Source organism: Mauremys reevesii, linkage group 12 (assembly GCF_016161935.1).
Source record: "Mauremys reevesii isolate NIE-2019 linkage group 12, ASM1616193v1, whole genome shotgun sequence".
Taxonomy (NCBI): domain Eukaryota; kingdom Metazoa; phylum Chordata; order Testudines; family Geoemydidae; genus Mauremys; species Mauremys reevesii.
Window position 1 is genome coordinate 24,805,100 of NC_052634.1, and position 17,865 is coordinate 24,822,964.

At 51.9% G+C, this 17,865-nt stretch overlaps 4 non-coding genes across 4 annotated transcripts; 2 read left to right on the forward strand and 2 right to left on the reverse strand.

Annotated features, from left to right (window-relative positions):
* Positions 1-1,053: 1,053 nt before the first annotated feature.
* On the reverse strand, positions 1,054-1,147 carry TRNAI-UAU. The gene is made up of 2 exons: positions 1,110-1,147; positions 1,054-1,089 (listed from the first exon to the last, which is right to left on the reverse strand). It is a non-coding gene; the product is annotated as a tRNA-Ile (tRNA).
* Positions 1,148-3,032: 1,885 nt separating this feature from the next.
* On the forward strand, positions 3,033-3,126 carry TRNAI-UAU. Its single transcript has 2 exons — positions 3,033-3,070; positions 3,091-3,126. It is a non-coding gene; the product is annotated as a tRNA-Ile (tRNA).
* Positions 3,127-7,037: 3,911 nt separating this feature from the next.
* On the forward strand, positions 7,038-7,109 carry TRNAC-GCA. Its single transcript has one exon. It is a non-coding gene; the product is annotated as a tRNA-Cys (tRNA).
* A 3,970-nt stretch (positions 7,110-11,079) lies between these two features.
* Positions 11,080-11,151, reverse strand: TRNAG-UCC. The gene has a single exon. It is a non-coding gene; the product is annotated as a tRNA-Gly (tRNA).
* Between the last annotated feature and the right edge of the window lie 6,714 nt (positions 11,152-17,865).

A 17,865-nucleotide genomic window follows, 5' to 3' on the forward strand; every position in this document is an offset into this window, starting at 1 on the left:
TGCTCCAGCGGCGAGCTCGATCCCCCGGCTGGCTGAGCTGGCCAGGAAAGCTGCCCCTGCCCCTGCTCCACCTCTTCCCCACAGCCCCCCACCCCCGGTCTACCCCCACCACCCTCTTCCCACCCCTGCTCCACCCCATCCCCCCCGCCTTCCCCTGAGCTACATCCCGGTGGACGGCAGGAGGGATCAGGCGCACCCGGCACTCACCGGGCGGTGGGAAGTGGAACGACCTGGCCCCAGCCTGCTCTGCTCCACCAGCTCCCAGCCGCGCCACTGGTGAGTGCTGGGGGGTGTTTCCCCCCCACCCCCCAAGTTCCAAGGCTGGGAGCAGAGTGCAGCAGGCTGGGGCCGGATCACTCCACTTCCCGCCGCCCCCTGAGTGTGGGGTCGTGCCTGCCCTGCAATTACTCGGCGGCGGGAAGTGGAGTGACCTGGCCCCAGCCTGCTCCGCTCTGCCAGCTCGGGCTGGGGGACAGGGGTGCTGTGTAGGGCACCAAAATGTCTAGGGACAACCCTGAATAGATCATTTTCCCACAGGGACCGATGGCTGTTAGAATAGAGATATTCAGGCTGCCTGTGCAGGCCTAGACTTTCAGAACTGCGGTGTCAGAGCTGGGAAGGGGGACACTGGGGAACAGACTCTGTGGGTGTATAGAGATAAGCCCGACTGGTGTGAAGGGCTTCGGAATCTGCCTGCTTGGAAACTAACCCCAGTAAACATCCCTTTGTCTGCGCTTCCCACTTCTGGTCTGTTGCTGCTTGCGTGACAAGAGCCAGGGAAGTGGGCGAGGAAAGGAAAACCCTCTAAATGGCTCCTTGCTCCTCTCCCTCCAGGCTCAGGGATGGGCAGGACTCCAGGCTCTGCTTGAGGGATCCTGGCACAGGGGCTGGGGGGGAGAGAAAGGATGGTAGATTCTGACCTGTGCTCTGGAGAGGAGGTAATAAGTGAAGGGGGCATTTTTGACTCTTCCCCTCCTCAGTGTCCCAGGGCTGGAATTCTACATTCCACAGGGGCAAATGAGGGGGTGATGCCATGTGGTTAATGAAAGCCAGAGCTCCAGGTGAGGTTTGAACTCACAACCTCAGCATAGCTCCTCTCAGCACTGCTCTATAAGTACTGTGCGCTAACCAATTGCGCCACTGCAGCACTTGTTAGTTGCTTTTCTTTGAGACCCCCTAGGCTGATAAAGCCTAGGAGTGACCCCAAAACATTCTCAGTGGAGTTGAGAGCAGGTAGCAACAAGAAGGCTAATGGCATTTTGGGTTGTTTAAGTAGGGGCATTTCCAGCAGATCGAGGGATGTGATCATTCCCCTCTACTCAGCACTGGTGAGGCCTCATTTGGAGTACTGTGTCCAGTTTTGGGCCCCACACTACAAGAAGGATGTGGATAAATTGGAGAGAGTCCAGCAGAGGGCAACAAAAATGATTAGGGGGCTGGAGCACATGACTTATGAGGAGAGGCTGAGGGAACTGGGATTGTTTAGTCTGCAGAAGAGAAGAATGAGGGGGGATTTGATAGCTGCTTTCAACTACCTGAAAGGGGATTCCAAAGAGGATGGATCTAGACTGTTCTCAGTGGTAGAAGATGACAGAACAAGGAGTAACGGTCTCAAGTTGCAGAGGGGGAGGTTTAGGCTGGATATTAGGAAAAACTTTTTCACTAGTAGGGTGGTGAAGAACTGGAATGGGTTACCTAGGGAGGTAGTGGAATCTCCTTCCTTAGAGGTTTTTAAGGTCAGGCTTGACAAAGCCCTGGCTGGGACGATTTAGTTGGGTTTGGTCCTGCTTTGAGCAGGGGGTTGGACTAGATACCTCCTGAGGTCCCTTCCAACCCTGAGATTCTATGATTCTAAGTGTTGGTACTTGGTGGGGTGGATTCTTCTTAAGGCTTCCAGGCACCATTTGACTCATTTGTTCTTCCCTGTGTAATAACAGAGCTGATTAAGACTCAATGGAGAGTCTTGCTGCAGACCAACAGATCTAAAATCACTGATAACCAGCTCTAAGCATTAGTCCTGCTTTGGGACAGTGTCTCTCATGCAAGAAACTGCCCAGTCTGCGCTAGCAGTGAGGCTCCCTCACTAACAGCTGAAATCAGGGAGAGCTGTGTGAAGTGCAGGGCCCCAGGGGTGCCTGAACAGGGGGAACAACACCCCAGGGCTTTTAAAAATGGGAGGGCTCTGCCTTGCCACTTTGTAATGACCGTAAGGGCGAGTGAGGGGGGGAGGGGACGGAGAGCAGTGAGCGGGAGGTGGGGTCTTGGGGGAAGAGGCAGCGTAGGAGTGGGTCCTTGGGGAGAAGGGGGGGCAGGGGCGTGGCCTTGGGTGGAACGGGTGGGGCTACTGTTTGGGCTCTGGTGGCCGCCACTTTTAAGCAGGGCAAATGCGGGGGCAAGTGGGGCAATTTGCCCCACAAGCCCTGGCCAAGAATCCCTTCCCTGGCTAGAGGCGCCTTTTTAATTTTTACTCACCCGGCAGCGGTCCGGGTCTTTGGCGACTCTTCAGTGGTGGGTCCTTCAGTGCTGCCGAAGACACGGAGCGAGTGAAGGACCTGCTGCAACTGAAGACTCGGACGCCGCCCAGTGAGTACAAGTGCCGCAGCGGGTGGCGCCTTTTTTATGTCCAGTCCCCTACTTTGCCCCAGGCCCCTGAATCCTCTGGGCGGCCCTGCTTTTAGGGAGCCTGTTCCGCTCCTGGTGGGACCACAAGACGTCCCAGAGCAGAGAGGGTGGCCAGCAGAGCGGTGACAGGGGGAACGGCAAGTGGCCGGCAATGTGGCCAGACAGCGGAGGGAGAAAGGGGCTTTCCCCCCAGGAGGTGAGAGGTGAACTCTGGGTTTTCATTGACCCAGGGCAGCAGCTGTGGGTGAGGTGCAGTGAGGGTGTCAAATGGGGCCTGGAACCCTTAAGAAGGATCCACCCCACCGAGTACAACACTTGTCACTACCTGCTCTCAGCCCCACTGAGAATGTTTTGGGGTCACTCCTTGGCTGTATCAACCTAGGGAACTGGGAGAAAAACAATTAACAGGTGCTCCAGTGGTGCAATTGGTTAGCACACAGTACTTATAGGGCAGTGTTGAGAGGAGCTATGCTGGGCTTGTGAGTTCAAGCCTCACCTGGAGCACTGGGTTTCATTAGCCGCATGGCATCACCCCCTCATTTGGCCCTGTGGAATGTAGAATTCCAGCTGTGGGACACTGAGAAGGTGAAGAGTTGGAAATGCCCCCTTCAATTATTACCTCCTCTCCAGAGCACAGGTCAGAATCTACAATCCTTTCTCCTGCCCCCAGCCCCTGTGCCAGGATCCCTCAGGCAGAGCCTGGAGTCCTGCCCAGGGCGTCTGTACTATTGACAAAGACTAAGTGACAGGGAGAAAACACTCAAATCCCGCCTGGTGCTGGGAGCCAGGTTTGCTCTTCAAATTCTGTCGTTGGTACATTTCCAGGCCTGGGAATGTCCCCCAACAGCATTGAATGGGAAGCTGCCTGCAGAACAGTTACACTGCACAGAGCTCCTGTGGAGGAGGGGTGGGAATTAGTAACATTTTGAGGATCGTTTGGGAAATGAGCCTTTGCTGACAAGGTTTGTCTCTGTTCATATTTCACCTTCAGGTGTTATGTTGAGGGATCTTTAGTGTGTTTTTGTGAGGTTAATAACTATCTCCTCAACTTTATTTACTCAACTTAAAAATTGGTCACTTGATTTTTGCATCTCCCTGTGAAAATACAACTGACACGTGTGGCTTTCTACAGGGGGTCATGATGTTATAGTTGGGGAATTCAGTCTTTACTTCTGGCGGGGGGGGGGGGTGTTGCTTTTTTACAGCTGCCTCACGGCCAGGCACACAGGGCTGTTAGCTGCACCCACTGTCCTTGCCAGGGGCTCCTGCTGAACCCTGGGCGGCTGCACTGCCGTGCTGGGGTGACTCTGCAGGTGGAGAAGCTGCTGTGGAGCAATGTAGAGCAGGTGCAGGAAGGAGACGGGGTCACTATTCACATTCTGAACTGCACAATTTTCCAAATTTGGAAAAAGATTAATAGATTCATAGACTTAAGGTCAGAAGGGACCATTATGATCATCTAGTCTGACCTCCTGCACAATGCAGGCCACAGAATCTCACCCACCCACTCCTGTAACAAACCCCTGACCTACGTCTGAGTTATTGAAGTCCTCAAATCATGGCTTAAAGACTTCACGGTGCAGGGAATCCTCCAGCAAGTGACCAGAGCCTCATGCTGCAGAGGACGTCGAATGTCCGAGAACAATTCTAAGGGGAAGGTGAATGCAGAGCAATGACACTGGCGATGCCCAGACCTCAAATGGGGGCAGCGTGGAAATTAATAATGGGAAGATCATTTGTGAAATTAGTCGTCACTGACAAGCTTTGTCTCTGTTCCTATTTCATGCTGTGGTGTTAGTTAGAAGAATCAGGACATATTTTTACTATATTAATTAAACACTTAATTTTATTTAATCAAGCCAAAAACTTAGTGTCACTTATTTTTTCTCTGTCCTAGCAAGAATGAATTGAATTTCGTGACTTTCTGGAAAGTGCAGCGAGATTAAATGTGGGGAATTCAGTCTCTGTGTTTGTGAGCTGATGTTTTCTTCTCACAGGTCAGTGCCTGCATTGAAATACCAAGAGGGATCTAAGGGCTGGTGTACGCTGGGCACTGAACTGGCAGAGCGACGTCTCTCAGGGTGTGAAGCACCCCACCCCACACACACACAGTTAAGGTGACCTAAGCCCTGGTTAGATAGTGCTAAAGAAAAGGAGGAACTGTTCTGTCCATGTAGCTATTACATGGATGGGAAAATCCCTCCAGTCACTATCTACTCCATAGTGCTATAGCAGTGCCACAGCAGCGATTTAAGTGTAGAGAGAGTGAAAGTAGATCTGGCTCCAGTATGTACTCTGGATGCTCAGACACTAAGTCTACAGTAATAGTAACAACAGCGCAGTACTTGTGTAGTTGGCAGGATTTGAACCTGTGCGGTGAGACCCCAAAGGATTTCTAGTCCATCACTTTAACCACTCGGTCACATCTACTTGATGTATACCTGTGTCATTGCATGATGATTCTGTTCTCACTGAATTGTCACTTCAAATTGTTTGCGCAGACCAGCTTCCCCAGCACACTCAAGGCTGCTCATCAGTGTAAGTGTCTCCTTGGGTGAACAGCAACAATTCCTGCCCATTTCCCCTCCGGCTGTAGCAGGATGAGAGTGTGTTTGTGTGAATGACATTGCTGTAGATTGTTGTTCATTCCCCACTTTGACAATTCAGACAGTCCCTTTCCCATTCAACTCTCCAGCACATCGTTCCAATAGCAGGTGGCAGGATTTCTCTGGGGCACTGAGGGCTGGTGCATGAACTCAGCCTTGCATTCCACCCTTGATGTTTCATGGACTAACAACAGCAGCAGAAAGAAAGAGCCGAGCCAATATCTCACTGTCAGAGGTGAAGGTGGCCATGTCCCCTCTGTCTGACCATCGCTTTGCAGGAGAGAAGGGTTCACTGGAATCGAACGCCCTGGCTCAGACCAGAGACACAGGGAAGTTTTGCTGTTCACGGAACTGTGCAAAGGAAATTGTGTCTCTGTGTGAAATTGAGGCAGGAAATGAAACACCCAATGCCCTAAGGAATGTGGGTGAAGGACTCAGGCTGAGCAATGATTTAACAGGGGTTTGTTTCAATTTATTGGCCTGATTACAACTATGGCGAAAAGCCCCCTGTACCAGGGGCTGCGGGACAGGACAGGCAGTTCTGTGCGGAGTGTTCAGAGCTGCCCCGTATCTGCCCTTTCTCTGCACCGCCCCTGCTCCCAGAATGCACCAGGCCCTGGACTGAACTCTTCCCCTGCCGGCCGAGCTGGTTTTGTTTGCTGTGATCCTGTTGGCTTGGCAGGGGGGGAAGTGACAGTCCCACCCCAGAGCCAACGCCCCCCTGTCACCCAGCCCCCTGACCCCCAGCAGGGCAGGTCAGCCAGGAGCTGGGCCCTGCCAGGCACTCAGGGGCATCTCCCCTGCAGCTGGGGGCTCTCCCCAGCGTGGTCTGTGGGAGCTCGCGCACTAACGGGGCAGCGGCAGCAGCCACGTGGTGGGTTGGGCTGGTGACCCGGGTCCATCTCCTGGGGTCGGCTGGGTTCATGCTCAGGCGACTGGCCCCAGCCACCGGCCGAGCCCCACGGCCACGCTGCTGCTGTTACCGCACTAGCCCCTCACGCCCCCATTCCCTCACTGAAGCCAGGAGAAGGTTTGCAGGGAGGAGGTGGGGGGGGGGGTTGACCCCAATATCCCGGAGCTGATTCTCCCCACAAAGGGGTGTGTGCATGTGGTGGGTGCCGTGTGCAACGCCCTGTGCCCATGAGGAGGGGACCGGAGCTCTGCCGGCAGGAAGATTTATCCTGCAGGAGCCCTGCCCCCCTCCCCCAGGGGTTCCCCTGGAGCAGAGAAGCTTTGAATCCTCGCTGGAGACTAGAGACGCCCGAGCAGCACAAGCTGCCTGGCAGAGGTTCTGGATCAGGGCCTCACGGGCACATTGGGTTCATTCCCTCAAGGCTGCCCTGCCCAGTGCCAGGGCTGCTCTCACTCCCCAGCACAGAGGGGGCTGCAGGCTCTTTGCCAAGCTGGATCTCAGCTCAAGGCAGATTTAACACTAGCAGGGGGCCCAGGTATGTGCTGGTGCCGCTCAGGGAGGGAATCTGGGCCAAAGACTGATTAGAAATTGGGTAACACTGAAGTGGGACTAGAAAGACCCTTGCTGGGACGTGGCGGGTAGGTAGCCCCCATTGTGTACCGTGCCTCGCCGAGAAGTCTCTGGGAGAGTGGATTCTTCCTGATGGGCCACCAGCACGTCTCGTTGGTCCTGATGTCGGCTGCTCCTTTGCTGATACTGACAAGCTAGTTGTGGGCCTTTCCCACTCACCCCATAGCTCCAGGATGCACAGACAGCAACACTGGTGTGGAAGAAATGAACTCCACTCTCAGGTTTCAAGATCCTTAAGGTCACTGACATTGCCAGTGTAATTGTCAGGGGGTATAGCTCAGTGGTAGAGTGTTTGACTGCAGTTCAAGTGGTCCTTGGTTCAAATCCAAGTGCCCCCTTAAAAGCCTGGTCCTTCAACAGCAATAGTAATTGCATATCCATTTCCATTATGTTCAGGAGCTCCACTGACTAAGGATACCTGAAATGAATGGAAGCACTCAACATTTTCCTGTGCAAATGCATAAAAACCTAGCAAACATGTCCCCCAGCTGAAATCAGTTCCAATCCTCTAAGTGTCTAATTTGTGTTTTCATCAACTAAACAAAGGCACATGAAGACACATTTGCAGGTCCTTGGCCTCCATGGGCTACAATGTGCAGAAGAACAAGAACCACATCCACGTGAGAGGCATGGACTAGTCTGTATTACATTTGGTAAGTAAGTTGCCATTGGGACTGAAAACTCTACTGGAGGTGGACAGGAGTCTGTTACAAAACTAAAATAACCAAGATTTACCAAACTCCCTGTTACACATTCAATCCTCTGTTTGTGCACACGGCATCAACTGGGGCTCTAATAAATGGCAATCTTCCTTTAACACAGATCGTTGTTCCTTGTAACTTTCAGATACATTCGAATGGCAGCTGTTCAGAGGTCATGTGCTTCTAGTTCATGAGCAGCAGCAGAGTCTCTGTACGTTTACCAACCATAGAGCTGGGTGTGTCTGCATCCAAGTAACTGCAGAGTCAGTGTAGTCCCAGACAGTTAATTGCACAGTCTCACTTTCTGATCTCATTGATCATTTGGGTAGAAACAGCAACGGTTTGGTGGGTTTTTTTTCCCCTTCGTTTTCTCCTAAGGAATGTGTGATCTTGAGCATGTTAGTTTAAGTTCCCTGTGGGTCAGGAAAATTCCATCTCTTTGAAATAGCTGGGGAAGTGACTTGTTTGTATAACCTAGAATAAAGGAGCTTTTGTAAAGCAGTTTTGCCTTTAAATATACTGGGATAAAAATAGTAAACAGTAAATTCCACAGCCAGACACCAGGCCAGGATCAATTGATGGGGCCAGGATCAATTAATTACAGAAGAAACAAACTCTTGGGAAGTAAATGTAATTTGTCCCCAAACCTTTCCTTGTTCTCATATGCTATCACGGAGTCTCTTCTAGAGGGCAGAGTTAAGGTTATCTGGGCATATACCATCACTCTGTATTCCCTGTTTTTCCAGAGTTTGAGTTTTACTGAAGTTGATGTTCTGGAAGGTAAGAAATATTCACAGTCAAAGTTAACTCTCTGTTAACAAAGGTTTTGTTATTGGCAAATAATGAGACTAATCCCTCACTGCGGTAATTCAACTGACTTCAGTGTACTCTTTCCTCATTTCTAGTTCCAAAAAAATAAGCAAATTAAAACAATATTGAGAACTAAAATGCTGTGAGAAAATGGAAATTTTAGTAGCTCAAATTCCAGTTTCTTCTGTGTCTTGTGCGTGTGTAAATAGCACAACATGTTAATTTATAAGCACATCTTTCTTAACTTCTTTAAATATTCTGTAGTACATTAACTATATCCAGTGGGTTGTTCAATGCAGTGAGGTTTTCATGCATTGACCAAAACATATTTTTCATGTTATGTAAATGAACACAACTCATTGAACACAAAATTGTGTATTTCATGCTGTGAACTGTGTCGGTAGCTCAGATTAATAGGTTTGTTTTTTCTCTCTCTCTCTCCATGAAAAAAGGAAGAAACCGTGAAAATACCCATGGGAGAGAGGGGGTTTCTGAGAGCTGGGGTAGATATGGAGATATTTATGAAAGGGGGAGAGGCCAAAGTAGGGCCTTAGCTGGAGCAAAGGGGGAGGTTTTTTGTGCAGGTTCATTTCAGCCAGCCTCACATCCTGTAGTCCCTACTTCCCCACCCCCCCAACAAAGCCACCTGTGACTCCTGAGACAGCCCCACGTCAAAAACTGCAGAGCCCCCAGCACTCCCTTTCCTAGCTGGATCCCCTGGCAGCCAGAGCTGTCCGCAGAACTGCTGTGGTTGCTCCCCTGGGTCTCTGGTCAAGGACGGCTACCGGCTTCTCCTGAGAATGCAGCTGAGAAATGATTCACCCTTCTCTAGATTCTCGCCTGTGGGCTGTGAGAAGCAAGATGGGGCCTGTATGATAAAGTCCATGCAACATTCCCCTCACATCCCAGCCCTGGTATGTCACCAGTAGCCTGCTGTCCCTGCGTAGCAGCAAAGGATGTTTCCCGTCATTCAGGAGATCCAAGCCTGGGACTAAAGTCAGCCCAGCCCAGCCCCCACACCTTAAAGTGAATAAGGAAAAGTTATTTACTTGTTCCCATAATATAAGAACTAGGGAACACCAAATGAAAGTAATAGGCAGCAGGTTTAAAACAAATAAAAGGAGGTTCTTCACACAGTGCACAGTCAACCTGTGGAACTCCTTACCTGAGGAGGTTGTGAAGGCTAGGACTATAACAGGGTTTAAAAGAGAACTAGATAAATTCATGGAGGTTAAGTCCATTAATGGCTATTAGGCAGGCCGTGTAAGGAATGGTGTCCCTAGCCTCTGTTTGTCAGAGGGTGGAGATGGATGGCAGGAGAGAGATCACTTGATCATTACCTGTTCACTCCCTCTGGGGCACCTGGCATTGGCCACTGTTGGCAGACAGGATACTGGGCTGGATGGACCTTTGGTCTGAGCCAGTATGGCCATTCTTATGAAGGGAGGGAGAAAGCACTGCAACAGAGTTTCTGTAGTATATTGGTTATCATGTTTGCCTACCACACAAAAGGTCCCTGGCTCAAAACCAGACAGAAATAGGAGGGCTTACTATTTCTGCCTGTCCAGCAAGGCGCTCCTACTGCTGCCACTGGTCCGTCCCTGTGATAACCCCAACTCCTGCATGGCAGAGGGTGGTGAAATGAGCTGAGAAGAAACCTTGGCATCAGCAGGGGAAAGCTAGAGGATCTGGGCCACTCACCTTTTGAAGCCTTGTGGCTTGGTCTCCTCTGCCCTTGGAGATTGGCCTATGGCGGCCGGCTCTTCTGCGTGACTTGCCAAAGGAGGGAGTGAGGCAGGAATTGGGCAAAAGAGGAAAGTCGAGCTGAGGAAGGCAGGGCAGAAGCTAAGCGCCTCAGTGCAGCTAAGTGGGGTTAGTAGAGCACCACCAGTCGTTCTGCAAAGCCTGGGGAGGTGCAGTTGGCTGCTGGGAGGCAGAATCCTGTGCCTGCCTCTTGGCTTCCCAGGGATGGCTACTTGCAGCCCAGGAGAAGAAGGATGGTTCTGGGTGAAAGGAAGACAAGCAAAGCTCTGGAGGAAATTTGGGTGCGGGGTGCGGGCTCTGTGCTGGGGGGGGGGGGGTTGGGGTGCAGGAGGGGTGGCGCTTACCCCGACCAGTGCAGCTCCCAAAGTGACTGGTACACACAACCCTGCGGAAGCAGGTCCTAGGTGGGTGGGGCCAGGGGGTCTCCATGTGCCGCTGCCTGCAGGCACCGCCCCCAGAGCTCCCATTGGCTGCAGTTCCTGGCCAATGTGGGCTGCGGAGTTGGTACTCGGGGCAGGGGCAGTGAATGGAGACACTCCCCCGCCACAGGGGATGCTGGGACATGCCGGCCACTTCTGGGAGTGGCACGGAGGGATGGAGGCAGAGTGGGCAGGGAGCCACCTCAGTGCTGCTGGCACATCTCTGCACACCCATTGGGGGAGGGGAGCAGAGGGCCTCCATGTGCTGCCTGGGGTAGGGGCAGTGCACAGAGCTGCCTCCCCTCCTGGGTCTATTACAGGAGTGGGTGGGTGGGGTCTTTTGGCCTGCAAGGTGCAGCAGGTCGGACTAGATGATAAGGTCCCTTCTGACCTTAAAGGCTCTGAGTCTAAAAGGGAGAGGGAAGAAAAGAAATTTAAAAAAAAATAAACCAAATATTGTAATACCAGGATAACTCCAACAGCTCATTGTATAGTCCCGCCCCTTTCTTCTGTGTTGAATGACCTGCAGGGCATTGATTCTCTCATTCTATTGATAAACTGATACAACGTGACTGAAATTAAACCAATTCCCAGCAGAGAAAACATCACATGTCTGCATTGGCTGGGAATCGAACCCAGGTCAACTGCTTGGAAGGCAGCTATGCTCACCACTATACCACCAATGCATTTGGCAAAAGGGCCACTTATGCTTGCCCAATGAGGCTAGAGCAGCATTGAGGAGATTTTCTGCCAGTTAAAATGTACTGGATTCTCATCACTAAAAAAAAAACCTCCATCTTCACCTGGGTTTGAACCATCAGCCTTTCATTTAGCCACCAAAGTTATTAATCACAGGGTATGTCTACACTACAGGATTATTCCAATTTTACAGAAACTGTTTTTTGGAAACAGATTGTATAAAGTCGAGTGCACGCGGACACACTAAGCACATTAATTCAGCGGTATGCGTCCATGTACCGAGGCTACTGTCGATTTCCAGATCGTTGCACTGTGGGTAGCTATCCCATAGCTATCCCATAGTTCCCGCAGTCTCCCCCACCCATTGGAATTCTGGGTTGAGATCCCAATGCCTTATGGGGCAAGAACAGTGTTGTGGGTGATTCTGGGTAAATGTAAGTCAATCCTCCCTCCGTGAAAGAAACGGCAGACAATCATTTCACGCCCTTTTCCCTGGAGCCCGTTCAGCCTTTTTTCACTGTCACCGTATCTCTACTGGATGCTGCTGACAGACGCGGTACTGCAGCGCTACACAGCAGCATCCCCTTCCTTTCTCTTCCCTTGCCTTTTGCAAGTTAGCAGAGATGGTTACCAGCCATACCATCCCACTGCTGCTTTGCAAGTTGACAATGACAGTTGCCAGTTATACTGTACCGTTTGCTGCTGTCATGGGTGCTCCTGGCTTGCCTTGGTGAGGTTGGCTGGGGGCGCATGGACAAAAATGGGAATGACTCCCCAGGTCATTCCCTTAAGTTTTGTCTAAAGGGAGACAAGCCTACAAAAGAACCAGAGAAGCAAACGGCCGCTCCAGGTCAGAGCCCCAGACATCCCGCAGAAATGATGAGCTGCATGCCATTCTAGGGGGTGCCCCTGCAACAACCCCACCCATTGCTTCCCTCCTCCCCCACCCCTCCTGGGCTACCGTGGCAGTTATCCGCCCATTTGTGTGATGAAGTAATAAAGAATGCAGGAATTTGAAACAACACTGACTTTATTGCCTCTGCAAGTACAGCTCAAAGGTGGGAGGGGAAGGCAGTCTCCAGCTGCTATGATATTCCAGGCAGGACTGAATCTCCATTAGACAAAGCTTAAAGAAGAGAATGACCTGGGAGTCATTCCCATTTTTGCCCAGGCACCCCCAGCTGACCTCACCAAGGCCAGCCAGGAGCACTCACGGGACGACAATGACAGATATCAGTCCTACCACAACATCAGTCCGGAAGGGAAGGGGATGGTGTTGTGTAGCGCTGCAGCACTGCGTCTGCCAGCAGCATCCAGTAGACATACGGTGACATTGAAAAAAGGCGAGAAATGATTTTTTTCCCTTTGCTTTCACAGGGGGGTGGGCGGAGTGGGGGGAACGACATATACCCTGAACCACCCGCAACAATGTTTTTGACCCTTCAGGCTTTGGGAACTCAGCCAAGAATTCAAATGGTTTTCGGAGAGTGAGAGGAACTGTGGGATAGCTACAGACGTCAGTTGCCCCTCCCTCCATGAGCGTCCATTACATTCTTTGGCTTTCTGGTACGCTTCTCACAGCTCCTTAAGTTTTAGCACTGTATTGAGTCCCTGTTGTGGCCTCTGTCTATCATGGCCTTGGAGATTTTGTCAAATGTTTTGGCATTTTGTCTTTTGGAACGGAGTTCTGATAGAACAGATTCATCTCGCCATACAGAGATCAGCTTCAGTATCTCCTGTACGGTCCATGCTGCAGCTCTTTTCTGATTCTGGGACTGCATGGTCACCTGTGCTGATCTGCGCTCCACGCTGGGCAAACAGGAAATGAAAATCAAAAGTTCATGGGGCTTTTCCTGTCAACCTGGTCAGTGCATCCGAGTTCAGATTGCTGTCCAGAGCGGTCACAATGGTGCACTGTGGGATAGCGCCTGGATGTCAATACCGTCGAATTGTGGCCACACTAACCCTAATCCGACATGGCAATACCGATTTCAGTGCTACTCCCCTCGTCGGGGAGGAGTACAGATACCGGTATTAAGAGCCCTTTATATGGATATAAAGGGCTTCATTGTGTGGATGGGTGCAGGGTTAATGTGATTTAACGCTGCTAAATTCGATATAAACTCGTAGTGTTGAATGAGGCTAATCATCTAGTGGAACAAGCTCCGCAAGGGACGTGGTTAAATCCCCATCACTGCCGTGTGTAAATGAAGACCGCAGCTCTTGCTGCAAGACACCTGGTGTGTGGGTGTCCCTGTTCCCCGTTCAGAACCTCTGGTACATGGTGCTTCCCTGCTCCCAGTTCAAGATCCCCATCATGTGGGTGCTCCCATCCAGGATCTCTGGTGGGTGTCTCTGTTCCCCACCCCATGAGCTAGCTCCAGTTTGTGGTTTCCCCTGCCTGCCCCCGTCCCGGATCTGTGGGTGTCTCTGTTCCCCTTTTCAAGATCCATGTCGCTTGGGTGCATCCCTCCCCCCCAAGTCAGAATCCCCAGCGTGTGGGTGCTCCCATCCCCCCATCCAGGCTCTGCATAAAAAGAGACCATGTCTTGCCCAGGCTACGCTGCAGGGGCTATTCACAGGTGTGATCCTACTACTGATGAGCACGAGAGATTTGAGCTGCTCCATTTCCGACCCGGGCCGGTTCACCCCTCCTTAGGCAACCTGGGGACCCCAAGCTTCCCTAGGATCACCATATTGATACTGAACATAGTAGGGACACCCGATTGGCACAGCCCCCTGCAAACCAGAACTCCTGAGCTCAAGCAATCCACCGGCCTCAGCCTCCCCAGGCGCTGGGATCACAGGCACCAGCCACGGGGCCCAGTTTGTTTTGCAGCCTGGCAGCTGGAGCTTTAAACTCTGCTTGTGAGCTCTGTGCTTTGGCCAGACGGGGACAGCCTGGAACTGGGAAATGCTCCTGCTCCCCCTGCCCCCATCTCATGTCGAGCTGCAGGCGCCGCTGTCCTCCCAGGTAAGATCCCGGATGTTTCGGTGCCCCCTTCCCCCGCCCAGGTGTCCGGGTACCTCTCCCCCCCCATACAGAATCCTGGATGTGTGGGTGTCTGTCCCTCTGCAGAGGATCCCGGAGTGTGGATGCCCTTGTCCCCCCCTACAACATCCTGGGTGTGTGGGTGCCACTCTCCCCCCCTGTAGATCTCTGGTGGGTGGGTCCCCAGGGTGTGAGTGCTCCCATCCCCCGATACAGGCTGGGGGGTTGTATAACTGGCTCTCCCTGTCCTGCCCAGGCGGTGCTACAGCAGCTGTTCACAGGGGCAGCAACCCCACTGTCACCCTGCAGCTTTAACCTGCTCCAGGGGTGACCTGCTTCACCCTCCTTTGGGAGCCCGGGGATCCCGAACTTCCCAGAATCACCTGATTGATGCCGAGCTTAGCACAGACACCGGCTCAGCATGGCAGGGAGCTGCCCTGAGCCTTGACAATCAGCTTCCCTCCGCCTTCTGCTGCACAGCGAGGATCCCACGCGAGAGGCTTTATGCCCAGTTTGTTCAGGAGCGTCCCAGGCTCCAGCTGTAAACTCTGCTGGTCAGTTCTAATCTTTGGCCACACAGGAATGGCACTAACGTTGTCATCTAAACGCTGTTTGCGTTCGACCCTTCGGATCGCAGATTGTAACCCGCGGGCAGATCTCTGAGCGCAGCCAAATCCCTCCCCAAACTGAACATTGAAGCAGCAGCTCCCATTGGAAAGATCAGGATTTTTGCCTTTAAAAACAAGGGAAATGTCTACAGCGAGAGACTGAAGAAGCTCAATTGATTTCATTGACTGGAGGTTAAGAGGCGATTTAATCACTGGTTTAAATACGTTTTACAAATTACCAGAGGGGGGGATATGTGAGTTGAAGGGTTCTTTAATTCACCAGACAAAGACTGAACAAGACCCCATTGGCTTGCAGTCGATGTCAGAAAATCCCAACTGGAAATGACCATTTTTTAACCGTGAGGCTAATTATCTAGTGGAACAAGCTCCGCAAGGGAGGTGGTAAATTCCCCATCACTTGCAGTTTGTAAATCAAGACCGCAGCTCTTGCTGCAAGATACCTGGTGTGTGGCTGTCCCTGTTCTGCGTTTCGGGATCCCTGGTACATGGTGCCTCCCTCCCACCAGTTCAGGATCCCCACAATGGGTGCTCCCATCCCCCCATACAGGCTCTGCGGGGGAGGGGGGGTGTATAAAAAGAGACTGTGTCTCACTGTCTTGCCCAGGCTACGCTGCAGGGGCTATTCACAGGCGTGATCCCACTACTGATCAGCACGGGAGTTTTGACCTGCTCCATTTCCGACCTGGGCCAGTTCACCCCTCCTTAGGCAACCTGGGGACCCTAAGCTTCCCCAAGATCACCATATTGATGCTGAGCTTAGTGTGGACACCCGATCAGCACAGCCCCCTCACCAGGCCAGAGAAAGCAGCAGGTTTCCCCTATTGTTTCCCGCTCTTGTTTTCTTGACTAGTTTCTCCTCTGCACCAACTTGCTCTTTTCCTATGTGAGCCTGGCTAGCTCAGTTGGCAGATTATCAGTCTTTTAATCTGAGGGTCCAAGGTTTAAGTCCTTGATCAGGTGATAAACTACTCACCAAGATCTAAAACTGTCTTGCTGGAGTCCTCTTTGATGTTACTTTTTCTCTGCAGGATTTTCCCTTTCTTCAGAAGGGCCTTTTTGTGTGTGGGTTTGAAGGGGCAACTTCCTGACAGCCCCTCTGTCCTTGCAGCCTGGAGGAATAAAGGCCTCTGGGCATAGAGCATGTTCCTTCCCTACACACACACACACACACACACACACACACACACACACACACACACAGAATATCCCTAAGGAATTAGAATCACCTGCTGCCTTCCCCTGGCCTGCTGGATCCCCAAATGAAGATGCTCTTCAGCCTAAACCCATGTCCCCTCTTTTCCCAGTGCCCCTCAGTCCCAACCCTCAGTCCCTCCTATGCTCACTGCTCCTCACTCCCAACCAGAGCCTGCTCCTCTTCACCCTTCTCCTCTGTCCCAACCCACAGCCCCCTCCTATTCCCAGTGCCCCTCAATCCCAACCCACAGGCCCCTCCTATTGCCAGTGCTCCTCAATCCCAACCCACAGGCCCCTCCTTCCCTCCAGCAGCAGGTGCTTCAGACCCCCTCAGGAAGATTTTCTTGCAAGGTTTCGTGTAGGAGTCTGCATGTAGATTTTACAGTATGTTGGAAATAGGTCGGGTTGCTTGCCGAAATGATCACTTGTGGCTGGTGTTGGATTCCCAGTCTCCATGTTATAGGGGCAGGAGAAATAAAGGGTTGTTATCCTTGTTGTGTGAATCGAGGGCAGCACAACTGGGCTTGGCAGACCCTGACGGAGGGACTCACCCTCAATTCAATAGCACTTGCTAGGCAGGGGACAGGGGTTCCAAAGCCAAGTGGGCTGGGGCTTGGGTCCCAATACTAAAATGTAGGTGTTAGACCAACGTTAGGACAGGGTGGCTGGGGAGGGATGAGTGAGTCCCTAGACAACATAGTGAGTAGGGTGCCTTCTTATTTTCCCCCTTTTCCACCCAGGATGGCAGGTGAACTCTACAGAGGCACCACTGGGCTTGCAGTGACTAAGGACAACAGCTGTGAGTAGGGTGCAGTGAGGGGATGGCTCATGTTAAAGGACTTTTGGTTGCTGGACTTACCAACCATAGGGAGAAGGACACTAACCAGCTTTTCTGGGGGGTGGGTCTTTCCCTCGTGGTTTATGTTTATGTGTTGGGGTTGCTGACATGACTTCTACTAACCCTGGGCTTACATTGCAGTGTAGACATATCCTGAGAGGGCATCTATACTGTGATAAAATCCTGCTGGCCTGGATGGTCTGATTTGGGCTCCTGGGGCTCAGGTTGTGGAGCTAAAAACTGCAGCGTAGACATCTGGGCTCAGACTGGAGCCCAGGCTCGGAGACCCTCACCCCTCGTGGGGTCTCGGAGGCTGGGCTCAAGCCCAAGTGTCTACACTGTAATTTTATAACCCTGCAGCACAAGCCCCACAAGCCTGAATCAACTGACCCAGGGTTTGAGAATAGTGACTTGGGTGTGTTAATGGCAGTGTAGACATAATGCTAGGCTATGTCCACACTGCAATGAAACACCCAGCGCTGTCCCGTGCCAGTGCAGGTTCCCAGGCTAGGGCTGTGGGGTGGTAAATTTGCAGTGTAGACATCTCAGCTCAGTCTCAATACTGGGCTCTGGGAGCCCTCAAGGTTGGGAGGGAGTTTAGCAAGCAAACAAGGTAAAATGTCAGTGGAGTATTACCCTGGACTCGATGGCATTTCTCCATTGGTCTGTCTGCTTTGGGGCAGGGACAATAACACGTCCTGCTGCATTCGTTATTTCAAAGGGCGGTTTAGGATTTTCATTCTCACACACGGTGCACAAAGCAGGACTCAACCCTCGGTGTAAACTAAATGAGCCGCCCACAGGTTCTGCCAGCCACAATGAGCCATTCCGTGTGAGAGCCCAGACCTGCCCCTGTCCCAGAGGAAGCAGGATCATCTGTGACAGGCTGGAACACTGACCTATCAGCTCTTAACTCCCAAACTTTCAGTAAGTCTGTTATCAGTGCCTGTGAGTATAATTTAAACAACTATACTGGGCTGGACCAAAGAGCTCTGTGTTTTGTCCTCCCACAGTAGCCAATACCAGGTTGCCTGAGAGTTAGTCAATA